Source organism: Gobius niger, assembly GCF_951799975.1.
Source record: "Gobius niger genome assembly, chromosome: 2".
Taxonomy (NCBI): domain Eukaryota; kingdom Metazoa; phylum Chordata; class Actinopteri; order Gobiiformes; family Gobiidae; genus Gobius; species Gobius niger.
In genome coordinates this window covers 39,209,040-39,225,126 of record NC_136853.1, presented here as the reverse complement: position 1 = coordinate 39,225,126, position 16,087 = coordinate 39,209,040, and the positions used below count along the sequence as shown (strand labels likewise).

The window sequence follows — 16,087 nt, the reverse complement described above, 5'->3', positions numbered from 1 at the left end:
AAATATGCCAAACTAAAACAAGAATCACATGCGTTTCAGAAAATGTTTGTAGACATTTTAGCAGTAGGATTTAAACATACTAGAGGCCATTTTCAGAGCACATTGTAATACCTGAATAATTGCAGTCTGTGCAAATTGCGTCCAATAATTTTGATTAATTTGCAGTTAACATTTTAAAAAAATTAGCCCATGAAGAGTATCTGAAGCAGTATGCTGCTGATGCTAAAGGGAATCTTAAAAGACATATTAATGTTACAATTGTGCCCCAGTACATTAGATTGATGAAAGGAAAGGTATCTGTGTATCAAGATTATTTCCTCAAGTGAACAGTAAAACCGTGTCCGTACGAAAATAATGCTTACAAAGATGTATAACAAACTACTGCAAATGTGTGGCTCTAATAGTTGCCCTTGCTTACATAAGTTTAAGAGAACTTCATCACATCGAGAAAAACGTATTGAGAAATGCAATGGGCGTGTACAAGACGTACATCCTGGGCTTTCATTTGTTTGTTGCTGAAACCATACATTGACTTGGATGACAAGTTTTGGCTAAAGTGGAATGTCACTTATTTTCACTTTTAGAGGGAATCTCGACCCGAGAGCGGCACTTTTGGGTCAGTGTGAATCCAACCGCAGCACTTTACGCCAGTCTAAACAGCTGTGGTGTGAATGCGGCCGACATCAGGCCGAACTACTCTCGCTTTGACAGCTCTTTTTTGCGTGAAGAAAGACGCGCTGCATGAGGACTTTTGGATTACTGCTCTGATGAGACAAAATGGATCGACTTTAAATCATCAAGGTACATCTCTCTTTCCCGTCTTTCCTTTCCTGCTGTACGTGTCAGCGCACTGGCAGGTTGATGCCCATTGTCATGGGAATAAGTTTGTTGGACAGCTGATAGTTATGTGCGGCGTTTGGTGCGGGCGCCTGTGAACACGGACTGAACTAACTTTGAAGTAAATGCCGTTGGAACTAGGGCGGTCTCAGCTTGACCCATAAGCGCTCCGACATGTGTGAAAACGGCCTTAGACAGAGCAAACAAAAATAATAAAACACATGTTCCAATCAGATGTCACTTGCATCGTGCACATGCCATTATATTATCTTGGCTGTTTATCACAACATCTTTTCATAGAAGCGGGACGGAGCGCTATATGCGTGTATTCACAGCCTAAACTGAACCGATTCGTGCCACCTTTGCAGTGGGGTCTGGAGCAGTTCGCAAAGGACCGGTTTGATAAAGGAGGAGCTACCATGCTGCGCATTCATTGGATGATTGAGAATAAATACTCAAGCCAAAAAAAATATTTTAATACCTGGCCTGACCAAAGCACGCTCAGGGGGGCTTCAAGGAAAAAAGGCTGGGAACCACTGGTAAAAAAAATAAAAATAAAAAACACCTGGCTTTGCATGGTGAGGTGAATGTAATATTAAAGTTGCCGATAAACAGTAACAAAATGCTGTCTTTCTCTAATGCGGTGCCTCCAGTGGTACACAGAATTTTGTTTTGTTTTTATTGCTGAAGCAATACATTTTCCAAGCGCAGCAGCAACGTGTTGTCATCCAGGCGTTCGAGGAGACATGTGCAAAAGGCAGTTTTGCGAATTTGTTCTAGCTGTGTTCGCTCCGATTTTCTCACACTGAGAAAGTAGCTCGGCCTTAGTAGAGAGCTAATGTAAAGCTAAAAGCTACAGTTGCTGCGTGTTGTTGTCGGAGTATTGCCGACCCCTTTCCCCTCGGCTGCTCTATGTAGAGAAGTGCAGTGCAGTATCACTAGCACCGTTATTTTGGCATCTCCATTTCTGGAAATGTCCAGTTGTGCCTACTCTTGTGTCAAATTAAAATACGTCACTTTTTAAAAAGGTGCAAGTGACTGTGATTCTTTATATTAATAACAAAACCTAAAAAGGCAAAATGTAAGCGTGTAGAATGCCAAAAATAAGATTACATGTAAATGACTTGACTAAGAAATTTTCAATTTACACATATTAAAAATATTAATCTTTAAGTAAATCAACACTTTTAACCAAACAAGTAGAATTGCAGTCCTTTATATAGTCTGTTTCACTGGTGGTACTTCAAGATCCCCCTTTTTTTTAAGGTGGTACTCGGGCTGAGAACCACTGATCTGGAGCAGTGGGGGGGGGGATGATCTTGAGACAATATTTTTAACATGTCCGACATTGAATTTGATGTATTTTGATATATATTTTAGTATATTGTAGAGAAACCAAACATCAATATCCAAATGAACATAATTAAACCAGACTTAAAAAGTTTTGCACTTTAAATTCTTATAAATGCTACTTACATTTTACAGAAGAGGGTCCTGAGTTGTCTTTTGAGTGATTTTGGGGTTTGTAGCCTAAAAAGTTTGGATGAAGATTATTGTTAACACTATGAAACACCTATAGCTACAACCCACTCTGTGACCCTCACCATAAAAAGACGCCTTTTGAATGCCTCCCCAAGCTTTAAGGCCATGTACCTGCTTTTGTAATGATGGATTAAACTTTACTTAGCTACTTTATAGATTCTGTTAAATTTTAAAGTGCCACACAATTATATTAGGTGAAATATATCCAGATAAAATACATTTGCTTTCATTTCATAGTAGAACTATGAATTATTCATACAATATAAGGTTTAGACTTATCTATTACAGAGGGAAGATTAAACTCACTATATCCTCTCTATTCACGCACCACGTGTTTGCCAAATTATTTCAGTGACAGCGTGGGCACTCGCAGATTGAGTACTGACAGCACCGCTGTCTCGTGAAAGAGCTCTGAGCTCTCGTGGATGAACCATGCGCAGCGCCCAAACGCACAAGACCAATAATAACATGTTCCGGGATAAACGCCCAGCAGCTCACACTCAACCCAGAAACGCGTGGCGCACCGTGGATGTGACACAATATTGTTCCTTCAAACTGATCCACACAGCTAAGGAGTCGTGTAAATGCGATGAAAAGACATTTTTCCACACATGAGCGATTAGCCACAGACACATGCCCGGAGCACCACGCGGAGAGAGTGGAACAGAAAGCTAGCGTATCGAGCCCTGGACTTGGTCAAACCAAACCACTTACGCATCCTCAGCGTGGCGAACAGTGCACGTTCCAAAACAACCAGGAAATCTTCCGCGCTGTCCGTATATGAGTTGGAGCTGTGGATATGGGAAACGCACGATGATTGTTGCCGCCCGGATCCGTTTATTGGCTTTCAGCTGGGGCAGCGTCAGCGTACTCTCAGTCTCCATTTGCAACTCCATCGCCCCCCATGGGCGTGCGAGGCCGCGGGCTGTGACGCAAATGGCACTGGGTGATTAGCAAATGACAGATCTCCTTAATACAGCCCCATTGCCACTGAGACGCCTCTCATCCACGATATTCAACGTAGAAATAGGCTATAAATCCTGGTGACGAGAACCGGTGGATGAGCCGTTCGCTCTACAGGGGATGCGATTGCATAACTCAGTAAACTTAACAAAGATGTCCATGGAGTGAACGATGTGATGTGATTCTGTGCTCTGACCATTGTATATCATTTAAATGTAATGTAGTTTGGTACTGTGCACATAACAAGCTCCCGAGTTTGACCATAGCGAGAACCGAGCGGAGCGTATAGGAAGCGGAGTGGCCTCGCTATGGTGGATGAGTGGTGGCCAGAGCTAGGACGCATGCACGTAGCTGACGGGGAGAGGACAGGACAGCCCGTGTGGGACTCAGGGCTGCATTCACAAGCCATAATGGGTCGACATGAACACTATTGTGCTATTTTAGCCAACAGTTCCAAACTATTTACAAAAGGTTAACACACACAAAATATCAGAGCGACACGCTGACGGCAGTTAAAGCAGCTGCCACGGTGCTCTGCGCAAAGTAGCAGCACAGGCACAGCCATTGCGCAGCGCTGGACTTCCCCAGTTTTGTGCAAACTATGTGGTTCACCCCAAATACTTGTATATCTCTATATTATTCAAGCTGTCCTCATCTGGCGATAAGCAAGCTGGAGCGCAGGATATTTGCAATTCTCATGGCACCATTTGCATTGCCTCCATTATCCACGAAAATCTCCTTTTACACGGTTATATTGTCAGCCTAAAAATGCCAGTATTATGAACAACAAAGGAGGCAGCTTAGCTTGATCAAAGAAAAGCCAAGTACAAAATGCACATTTCATGTTGTTAAAGAGAGGCCCCCAGAAAACGTTCGCTACATGCCAGGAAAGTACGGCGTAAAACGAGCTAACCCGAATAAAATGCACAGCGATATGAGGTGGTGCACACCTATAAACCCCCATCACCACTTCAGTGACAACACTATACCATCCTCGGTCATTTGGATCAGCCCTGAGTCCGAGTGGATGGCGGTATTATGGATGTAAAACGCTGCGTTTTGCGGATCCGTGCCATTATTTCCAAGAAGCAGCTTGGCGCACAGAACCGGTGACCCTTCCATCTTTGCGCGTCCTTCTGTTGAGCGAACCCACGGACAGTGTGTCCTTCTAATCATCGAACATAATCAACAACACCCCCTGTTCCCAGTTTTATCGCTGAAGAGGCTCACAAAGAACGTACAGACCGATACAAGTCTCTCAAAGTAGTCGTTTCCCCATAGCGGCCAGGCTGAAACAAGAGGGCGATGACGCCATTTTCTGCAAAACAACCACGCTCGCTAAGCCAAAGCGAAGGAGGTTTCGCCCGCTCCAACAGCCACACAGCCTCTCTCAAACGCACTGAAATAAAGCCTTACCTTGTATTTGACGGATGGCTGATTGAATCGTGTGCTTGAAGGGAGAAGCCGTACGACTGTGGCCACGAGTCCGGAGACTGTTTATCTCGCCTCGCAGCGTCCTCGGTCCACTCTGAACAAGTTCCTCTACGAGTGGCTGCCTTTGTGCACCCAGTGGATTCTCCCAGCATTGAACTCGTCTTTGCGCAAAGGTGCACGCTTTACGTCTGGTTTCGGCGAGAATTGTCCGCGTACGAGCACAAAAACACACAAGAAGAGAGGAAACACGAAGACAGATCAGTAAAAGTTGAACAAGATTGCGTTTGTTTGTTTATAGCGGCGCCAGTCGTCACGAATTAGACCCCAAAACGCACAGGCTTTGGGGTGCGGGGACTCAAGTGTCCACGGCGCATAACTGAAAGGGGAAGGAAAAAAAAAACAGGGAAAAACACCGAGGGCCCAGAACTAACAAAGTTTAATACGCAGTGACAGCAAGTACAGGAGGGACTCTGGTCAGTGACATTTCAATAATAACCCGACTTGATGAAGGCACATTTTGGACTTGCAGTCATTTCATCATGATGCATTCACGACAGATTTGGTTGTTGATGATCACGACTCAAATCTATCTTCAAAGTTGAGTGTAGTGCGAGCGTAATGTAAATAAACGGTTGGCTTAAAACAAAATGGCTAATTATCAAACGTGCCAAAAAACGGTACAACCACTGTCAAATAAATTAAGACAACTCAATGGCCGTACAGTCCATTGTGTGATCAAATATCTACAGTGTACCGGGGCGGCAACGCATGGTTCGGGAATATGGCGTCCTATGTCTTGACCTAAAATCAGCAATTAGGCTAAACATTATGGAGAGAGTGAAGGGACGGCCATGATGCGGTTGTCATAGCAGTAGAGCCCTCGTGCCTTGTGACATTTCGGTTGGAAAAATAAGTAACTTAACATGAACTTCTACGTAAGATGCGTAAAGTCATAAATCATAAAAAAAAAAAAATAATCGAAGTTAGCTAGACTGCTATGTGACGGCGGCTAATTGGCACGGGTCTGGTTCTCTCAAACGCCAAACGACAGTCGGCGTAAAATATGAATTACACTTATAAAATATTCACAGGTTTGAATTCTTAATGATAAAGATGCAACAAACAGCGTATGATATAGCTTTTGAAGATAAGCCTACAGTTGGCCTACAGTGCGACCGTGCGTACAGAGGCACGATGATGATGATGCACCTGTGGGGCCGTCGGGCACTTCGCGGCGAGGCTAGCGTTAGCCAAAAATACAGTCGTTTTGCACAATGTTTGAACTTTCCACGGGTATTTTAGGCTATTTAACTAATGCTGAAAAAGAATGGCGAGTTATTGACAAGTCATGAAAGTGGAAGAAGTGTTGGGAAATCGCAGGCTGACCTTGTGATACTCACCGGTCACATCATAAATGGCGTCTCAACAGTCGCTGCTGTTGTACCGCGTTATAACTACAGTTTATTGGCCCATCGGACGCAGCTGCTCTAACATCTATTGCACCTGATTTAAATTAAGGTCCATAACGGAGAGAGTAAAGAAGTTTGACTGCATATATGGCACAGCACATTTCTGTATAGGCTATTTTTTATTTTTTATTTATGACATTTTTTTGGCAATGAAACAAAACGATGGTCTGGCTTATTCTAATCAGATATTTGGTCTAGGTTAAGCGCCTTTATTGATGGCCTAACCTAGTTTCCATGGCTATTACTATTCAGAATGTCATTGTTATGCTTTTCTTCAATTGACATGCTTCATATTGTTCACAACGTTGCACTTTTATTGAAATACAATAAACTCCCAAGTTAATTGTGCCATATGCTACGTCCCACTGAGCGGTCTTGATTCATGTTGTTGTATTTTTTAATGACGCAGAAGACAAATATATGCGCACAGAACTTAACAGAACTTAACAGACTCAATAAAGTCAGAGAAACTTGCGTTTTTGTTGAGTTGCTGTGCAGAGTTTAATCCCTGCCAGCCCTTGCCTTTGGCGCAGCGCACGAGAGCTCCCAACAAAAGGTGCCCACCACTATCGCCTATACACAATTAACTAAAGCACCAGCATTATTCCATTATCATAAGAATGCTGTTTGGACTGGGGGGAGAACCTACTGCCTTTCATGGACATGGCCGAGATCTTTTATCTTCACAATTACATGCACTATGCGTTAATAGAACCTAGTGGCATGTTTGGACACTCTCTGTGCATGAAAAAATATTTATTCAAGGTGTTTGAAGTTATAGCAAGTGTTCATGGGGTCTGCCATCAACAAGAGAAATAACTAACTGGTGTCAACCTAAGCTGTGCCTTTGCCCAACCTGATCTCTGTCTTGTTGTCTCTCCCTCTATATTAAAGCATGCATTCTTCTCCCTGAACTATCCAAAAGATCACAAAGGCAACGATTCTGATGCTGGATTTACTGTGTTTATTTATCACATTGTACAAATCTACACTTGTTTTATTTTTGTCACCAATTTTATATTACTAATTGTTGTCTGTATGTTATCAGCTACGTGCCCAGAGCACATTTCCCCAAGTGAGATAATAAAGTTTAATTCAATTCAATTGTGACAATTTCAACAAAAGTCGCGTTCAAGTGTTTCTAGCTGTGTGTTCAAAGCAATATTAAAATTTAGCAAATGTCAGTCAATGAACCATAATGAGGATTATGATAACAAGGGGTCACCATGCTAAGCTGATCCACTTCACTATCTTTCATAATAACCTAGAATGTTTCTCAAATACTTATCTCTTACCATAGCTTTACACCTGTCTTTACAGTACATCCAATTCAATTCGAATAACCTTTAAAAAGGATAGGAGTAACTTAGCACAATTGTTCAACGGCCACACCGTATGACATAAAAATACTGAAAATATTCTCGCCCCTTCACCTATAACATATTTTCTCATGTTATAATTTTATTCCAAAATAAAATTTAAAAAAATCCTCACCGGCCAACACACAATACTGCCCCTTAATGACACAGTGAACGTTTTTTTTTTGTAGAAAGTTTTGCAAATTTTGTGAAAATCAAAAACTGAAACATCACATGTGCAAAAGTACTTTGCTCTGACACAAAAAACTGAACTCAGGAGCATCAAGTTTCCACCCATCATCGTTGAGATGTTTCTTCAACTTGACTGGAGTCCACCTGTGGTAAATAAGATTGGACTTGATTTTGAAAGACACATTTGCCAACATAAGGTTCAGTTCAGTTCAGCTGGCAGTGCAGAAACCAATCCGTTAAGTCAAAGGAATTGTCTTCAGACCTCTGAGAAAGATTTGTTTCGAGGCACAGATCTGTAGAGGAGTACAGACATTTTTTTGCGGCATTGAGGGTCAAAAAAACAAACAATTTGACACAGCAGGAATGTATTTAAAGAGGTACTGATGCATTAAGTGTGAGCAACAGATATGAGTGTGGACATACCACATAGTGCAATAGAGCAGTGCAAAATGTATGGGTCCAAGTGGGCCGCAGAGGGGCGAGGGGTGAATAGTCCATGTCCAGGGTGAGAAGGGTCAGCTGTGATCCGACCTACACGCCTCCGGGTCCTGGAGGTGTACAGGTCCTTGAGAGGTGGGAGCCTACAGCCAAACACCTTCTCAGCAGCACAAACAATGAGCTGCAGTCGATGTTTTACCCGGTCTGTAGCGCTGGGGTACCACACAGTGATGAAGGAGGTGAGGATAGAACTGCACCAGCATCTTGGTCAGCAGCTAAGTTTCTTCAGCTGCTGCAGGAAGAACATCTTCTGCTGTACCTTCTTGATGACGGAGCTGATGGTTGGCTCCCAGTTGAAGTCCTGGGTGATGGTGGTGCCCAGGAAATGGTAGGAGTCCACGATGGAGATGGGGGTGGGAGAGTCTGTTAGGGTGAGGGGGGAAGGTGGGGCTGTGACTTTCCTGCCAGTCTCCCCCAGGGGAAACTAGTTGCCACAGAGTCTGTGAAAGGCGCTATATAAATAAAGTTCTTCTTCTTCTTCTTCTTCTTCTTCTTCTTCTTCTTCTTCTTCTTCTTCTTCTTCTTCTTCTTCTTCTTCTTCTTCTTCTTCTTCATCACGATCATCTCCACTGTCTTCTAGGCATTCAGCTCCAGGTTGTTGTGGCTGCACCAGGACACCAGCCGATCCACCTCTCTCCTGTAGGCAGACTCATCACCATTGGAGATGAGTCCAATGAGGGTAGAGTCATCCGCAAACTTGAGCAGTTCCTCAGTAAAAGGACCATGATAGTCCGCTTGGAGTTTGGCACCTAAACCATTTTCAAACCATGAGAAACAAGATACTTTGGTCTGATGGAACCAGGATAGAATTATTTGACCTGCCAAGCGTAAAAGAAACAACCTGCTCTCGAGCGTTATACCTTCCCATAGGACAACGACAGGAAGCACACAGCCAAGGTAATGACTGAGTGGCTTCGGGACAAGTCTGTGAATGTTCTTGAGTGGCCCAGCCAAAGCCCAGATTTGAACCCGATTGAACATCTCTTGAAAGACCTGAAAAAAGCTGTGGAGCAATCTGCAAAGATGAATGGGAAAAAATACCTCAAGAGCAGGCGTGCCAAGCTTGTTTCATCATGTAATCACTGCCTAGGTGCCTCAACAAAGTGCCTCAACAACGTACTGAATAAAAGAGTTGAATACTTATGTACATGTATTTGATGTTTAATCAATTTGCAAACCTTCGAAAGAATTGTCAAAAAAAAGTGTACTTCCCGGATACACTGGCACTTTGCAAAACTTGGACAAACAGGCTTGAAAAGGGCAATACAAGTGTAAGTCATATTATTGTTATTATTTTAAAGTTGTGTGCATCAGCCCGTGGACTGTAGATTGAAATTAGCAATAGGCTTGCTAAATCTGGTATAAGCATTTGTAAGATTTGTACAGGATTCCTGACAAATAAACAAAATTAAAGCCACAAGCGGCAATGAAGGCCCTCGCCCCAGCAGCATGGCAGTGCAGTGGTTTGCGCTCATGCTTCACAGCTCGAAAGTCCCGGGTTTGATTCCCACCTGGACAGGGCTTTTCTGTGTGGAGTTTTCCCTGAAAACATGTATAATAGACCAAAATGAATGAGAGTGTGTGTGAGAGTGCGCATGGGGGACGGATGGAAATCAACCCGAGGCTACAATACGGTGTGGCGTGTTTACATGCATGAGACATGAGACCCATGTATGTTCATTATCATGCACTGTCCCGACCACGTAAACGAATAAAATATCTGCTGAGTGACTGCCCACATTATTCTACATGAGATAGCTGTAATATAGTTTTTTGTTTTGTTTCATAGGTAGAATGCATGTACAAAATTGCAAAAATGATGCAGTGCAACTGTTTTATAAGAGGGAGAAAGACATAAAAGTTCCAAAACTGGCGCAGAAATGAAATGTGCTGTCACGTCGATGACCATCGTGAGCCTGGCCTCGCATCATACTCAAATGTATAAGTTATATATATATATAAACAAAAAGTCTGTGCTGTAAAGATTTACATTTGTGCCTGTTCTGTTTTTTAAACTATTACAAACTTTAAAGGCGTCCACACACGTCCTTTGAGGTTGAGGCGAATGTCAGTGGCGCAGGGCAACACACACTGCATGCAAAAAGGAATCATCAATATCTCAAAAACAGTAACAGTACAAATTTTTTTTTTTTTTATGGCACAAACGATTGACATATTTTATAAGTTTATGTTTAAAGGAGGGCCAGCTTCACTCGGGTGCATAGGTGGCCTTTGCGGACTGGGGTGTGGGGTGGAGTGTGACCGTGCACTCACATGTGCTCTAGCGCTCTCTCTCAGGCAACCGGTCCAAACAGATGTGCTTATTGGTCTTTAATTGAGGCATTACTGTTGCTGATGCTGGACTAAGATCATTTTCAGGATGGTCTGGGAGCCGGGACAAAAGCCTTGAATTCAGGACTGTCCCAAATTTTTCGTGACGTATGGTCATCCTAAGCAGGGGCACTGTTATCGTGAGCAGTGCACATTTACATTTACGTATTTAGGTTGTATGTGGGTTTATGCAATTCAAATATGATATAGATTGGCCTCTGTCTGTAAGGTACTGACCAAGTTTGAGATCATTTCAATCAAAAACCCAGGACTAGTTCATTAGAATATCCGGTATAAAGAACACTGAAGTGGGGGTCATTGATTTTGAGATGTAAAAACATTGTACAAACATTTGTTGAGGCGGGACCACATTACACCGGTTTTAGAATCGCTGCATTGGCTCCCTGTGTGTTTCAGGATCGATTTTAAAGTTCTTTTGTTGTTCTTTGTTTTGTAAATGTCTTAATGGTCTTGGTCCTTCTTATCTTTCAGAACTGTTTTTACCTTATGAACCTTCACGGCCCCTTCGCTCCTCTGGCAGGGGTCTCCTAGTTATTCCTAAAGTCAACAAAAAGACTCATGGTGAGGCGTCTTTCCAATATTACGGCCCTCGCCTCTGGAACGACCTGAGGAGGAGCTCAGGGCTGCAAAGAACGTTCATGTTTTTAAGAGCAGGCTCAAGACCCACCTTTTTAGCTTAGCTTTTAGCTGACTAATCTATTTATATAATCCTAATATATAAAATATATATATGGAAGGTTGTGCCAGGTGTATTGTTTTAAATGTTGTAATCTGTAAAGCACTTTGTGATACCTTTCGTTATGAAAAGCGCTTTATAAATAAAGTTTGATTGATTGATTGATTGATTGATTGATTGATTGATTGATTGATTGATTGATTGATTGATTGATTGATTGATTGATTGATTTCTGATATTGAATTTGATGTGTTTTGAATTGAAAACAGCATATTTTAGTGAAATTAAGCCAAATATCAAAATATAGCATCAAAACTAACAGCATTAAACCAGATTGTAAATGTTTTGCACCTAAATTATTATATATTCTAATTACATTTTACAGAAGGGGGTCCCGAGTTGTTTGTTGAGTGATTTTGGGGGTCGCAGCCTGAAAAGGTTGAGAACCCCTACAATAGGGCTTAGGTCTGATTAGCTCTTTTAGTGAGAGGGATTTACTGGAACTATCTGCAATTCAAAACATTTTTATTTGTAAAACCATGTGAATTATTTTAAATTATATTTCTCTCATCCTTGATTGTGGAGCAGGGGGTGAGGGAAGAGGGGTGGGAGGGAGTGCAGGGAGTTCAGCCTCCCGATGGCCTTGTGTATGAAACTGTTCTTCTGTCGACTGGAACTGGCCCATAGATTCCGCGGTCTCCTCCCTGAAGGCATTACCTTGAAGAGACTGTGTGATGGGTGCATAGGGTCCCTGGTGATTTCGACGGCTTTGCGGGTGAGACAGGTGGTGTACATCTCCTTAATAGAGCGGAGAGGGGCTCCACAGATCTTCTCCGCTGCTCTGACGTTGCGCTGGAGGCTCCTTCGGCATGGGGCAGTGCTGACGCCGTGCCACACAGTGATGGAGCTGGTCAGGATGCTCTCTATAATCCGTCTATAGAAGTTGCACACAATGGAGGCTGGGACTCTGGCTCTAATTGCTTTTCTTGACCAGTGATGTAGTGTGCATGGTCCAGGAGAGCTTCTCTGTGATGTGCACACCCAGGAACATAGTGCTGGTCACCCTCTCCACTGCAGCGCCATTGCTTGTTAGAGGAGCATGCTCGACCCGCGCTCTTCGAAAGTCCACAACAATCTCTTTTGTCTTCTCCACATTTAGAGAGAGATTGTTCTGTGTGCACCACATGGCCAGACGGCTCACCTCACTCCTGTAGTTTGACTCGTCTCTGTTGCTGATGAGACCCACCACTGTTGTGTCGTCTGCAAACTTGATGAAGAGGTTTGAGTCGTACTTTGGAGTGCAGTCATGGGTCAGCAGAGTGAACAGGAGGGGGCTCAGCACACAGCCTTGAGGAGCCCCCCTGTTCAGTGTGATGGTTCTGGAGGACTTGCCGCGGACACGTACAGCCTGTGGTCTCCCTGTCAGAAAGTCCAGCAGCCAGTTGCACAGTGATCCCCCAAAGCATCTACCATTCCTGTTTTAGTCCCATATAAAATGTCATGCATTTCAGCAGGGGGTGCTATAGCATAGGTCAACATTGTGGTCATGCAAATAAATTCAGGCCAATGGGGAGGAAAGCCCTTCTCTTTGGTCCTCAGGCGACTCCAAAAGACACTTGGTAAACAGGATTCCTATGTCGCTTTGGGCCTCGTTTAAACTGCTTAAAAGCCTGGCTCCAAAGAGTTTTTCTTTTACTAAAATTTGCTATGACTCGTGTGACAACACTGGGCTATGTATCATATTTTTTAACTGCGCTGTTTTTTGTATATTAGAAATATCGATCTAAACCTATGATTGACAGGACTGTGGAGGCTCATAGCCAGTCTGTCTGCCCTGCGAGGGTGGGGCTTCCCGCCTCTTTTGCATTTTAAAAAACATGCTTCGTAAGAGGAGATTGAGCAACCATGTTCATTTCACGGACCACTTGGGATCATTACTATGAATGGATAACTGGTTTTCTCTTCCATCTATGGTTCAGGCCCATCTAGTGTTAAAGTGATAACATGTTTAACTGAAAGCTATTGTTGAGACATTTACCCTCTGTTCAGGCCATGAGTGGGTTTATATCATCCAAATATGAGTGAGATTCGATAGTGCGTATGCCTGTGAGATGTTGTCAAATATACAGGAAGCATGTTTTTTGTTGGGGTGCTACATGAAAACTGTGGACAGTATCCCAAAACCTTGATTATTATTAGCCCAATGTCTCTTAGGACTAGTTGAAACATCCATTTAAAACATCCAATATGACCGACTTCCTGTTTATGAGAGGGCGGAGCTATAAGTATGGAAGACCTAGGAAGACCCAGGACATGTTGGAGGGACTATGTCTAAGCTGGCCTACGCCACCTCGGGATCCCCCCAAAACAGCTGGAGGAAGAGTGCTTGGATCGGGAAGTCTGGGCATCTCTGTTCAGACTGCTTCAGACCTGGCCCCGGATAAAGCGGAAGAAAGTGGATGGAGTGTCTCCAGGTGTGCGAACACTGCCAAATATCATTGGCCTACAGCAAAAATTGCATTTCCCAAATCCCATAGAAGTTGACCCTCTAGGGGGCGCTGGTGAAGCATTCTGTTTGAGACGTGTGCATGTCGACCACTCACATGTAGTCTTTGCTGGCCCTGATCACTGTGCCAATGTGAGTTTTCGGAAGAAATGCAGGGAGAACAAAAATCCCTTGCCAGTGATTTGTGCAAATAGGAGCAATTTTTTAATTTCTGAGAAATCGCGAAAATCTTGGTGTAGTGGACGGCTCTACAGGATAACCTTGTTATAACCCCTGATGCCCCACTTCATAACAGATGCTCTATATGTGGAGTTCATTAAAAAACAAAATCACTGACTAGGCATATTGCAATTTGCAAAGAAAGAAAGAAGAAGAAAGTAAGAAGCAAGCAAGAAAGAAAGACCACTGGAGCATCGAGCAGCCAGTGGCAGGGCATCTGACACAGAAGGAAAGAACTATCATTGTATAGCGCCTTTCACAGACATAGTCACAAAGCGCTTTACATGGGACAATTTGGGAACCGGAGTAGCCGGAGGAAATGCAGACACGAGGAGAACATGCAAACTCCACACAAAAAAGCCCCATTCAGGTGGGAATCGAACCCGGGACCTTCTTCCTGTGGGACACGAGCCTCTCCCCTCAGGTGGACAACATGTAATAACGAACAGGCAACAGGTAAAGGAAATACTATAATAATAATAATAATGCATTGGTTTTATATAGCGCTTTTCTGGACACTCAAAGACGCTTTACATTGCACTATTCATTCACTCCATACTCGGTGGTGGTAAGCTACTATTGTAGCCGCAGCTGCCCTGGGGTAGACTGACGGAAGCGAGGCAACCAGTCTGTGCCATCGGCCCCTCCGACCACCACCACTCACTCACTCACGCATTACATTCGCTAGGCTTCCTGGTGTTCCCAAACGGTCTCCCATCCAAGTACCGACCAGGCCCTTCCCTGCTTTGCTTCCAAGGTCTGACGGGATTGGGCAGAGCAAAGGCGGTATGACCACAATACACAATATATATATACACAAATACTGTAACAAAGTTTATACCAGGGGTGGGCAATTAAGCCTGAATTGAGTCGGAGCCGCACCAACAATAACTCAAATTTATATCGGGATATTGGTATAATATATGGGGAGTGCATCGCCGGGGTACATAAACAAAAGCTGCAAAATAAAAAAAATGCTTTGATTAGGAAAATACATTGAGGACTTTTTTTTCAATAAATTAATAATAATGAGCCTGACAGGACTGTGGCCTCAAAAAAACGACTTACACTTATTACACTTTACAAGCCTGTGTCACAAGTCTGCTACATTGTAGTCAATATTCATTCACTCCACACTCGGTGGTAGTAAGCTACTATTGTAGCCACAGCTGCCCAGGGGCAGACTGTCCATTTCCCACTTGCAAGTCACACAATGTGTTGTTTATATCCTGATTTCTTATTACGTCAGTGCCCTCTGCTGGACACCTGTGGAATTCTTTCCTTTTATTTTTATTTTTTTTATGGCTGGAGTGAGCATTCTGGTAATAAAAAAAAAATCATAACTCCGCACAGGAATGGGCTAGAGACTTACTTTTACATACTTATGAATTTATGCTCTACAAGTTGAGGGCCGGACTGAATCATCTCCGTATTTTGCCCAGGTCTTTTTTATACAATAAGATGAACCAGAGGATAGGGCTCAGTTCCTCAGCATTGTTACTCCATGGGCAGCTTTGCTATAGGTTGTAGATTTAGAGCTGACCATAGGTAATTTCAAAGAGGTGTACACAGATACAGTGCAAAGAGAAAGTTTTGAGACCAGTCTTATGTGGCCTCTAATGCGGAGACTGTCTGCTTCTCAAGAGCTGGAAGTTATTCCATAAGACTGGAGCTTGGCCTGATGTTTAAAAGGACAAACTTAGATAGCCGGTATGAGCCAAGAGGAGTAGAGATGTTTAGAAAAAAAGATTTAAAACAAATATCAGGAGATTTTGTTTTTCAGTTAAAGAGGTCAATCTCTGGAATAACCACAGAGAGGAGCTCAAATTACTGGTATGTCCCTCTCTCTTCCACCTTACCTTATCCCTATTAAGAGCAAATATAAAAGTATGGCACTTGTCAAATATGAACTCTGAGTACGAGTTTGTTTAAGACAATCAACTTATTTAAAAGAATCCTTTTGACTGTTTGATTCATAACAAAGCATGTTATACATGCTGTATAGATTATTCTGAAATGCATTGATGTTCATGTGAATATG

General features: G+C 43.0%; 1 protein-coding gene and 1 long non-coding RNA gene across 3 annotated transcripts in view; one reads left to right on the top strand and one right to left on the bottom strand.

The window, feature by feature from the left end:
* The window catches only part of znf800b (zinc finger protein 800b), a 28,264-nt gene extending 23,195 nt beyond the window's left edge, over positions 1-5,069 (bottom strand). Inside the window, exon 1 of one of the 2 annotated variants that reach the window (XM_079552410.1) lies at positions 4,759-5,069. The gene's annotated coding sequence lies outside the window, so the exon portion shown is untranslated. The remainder of the gene's footprint in view (positions 1-4,758) is intronic. The other variant, XM_079552409.1, reaches the window with a different exon arrangement.
* The window catches only part of LOC306960201, a 508,646-nt gene that overhangs the window by 416,980 nt on the left and 75,579 nt on the right, over positions 1-16,087 (top strand). The window lies entirely within an intron of this gene.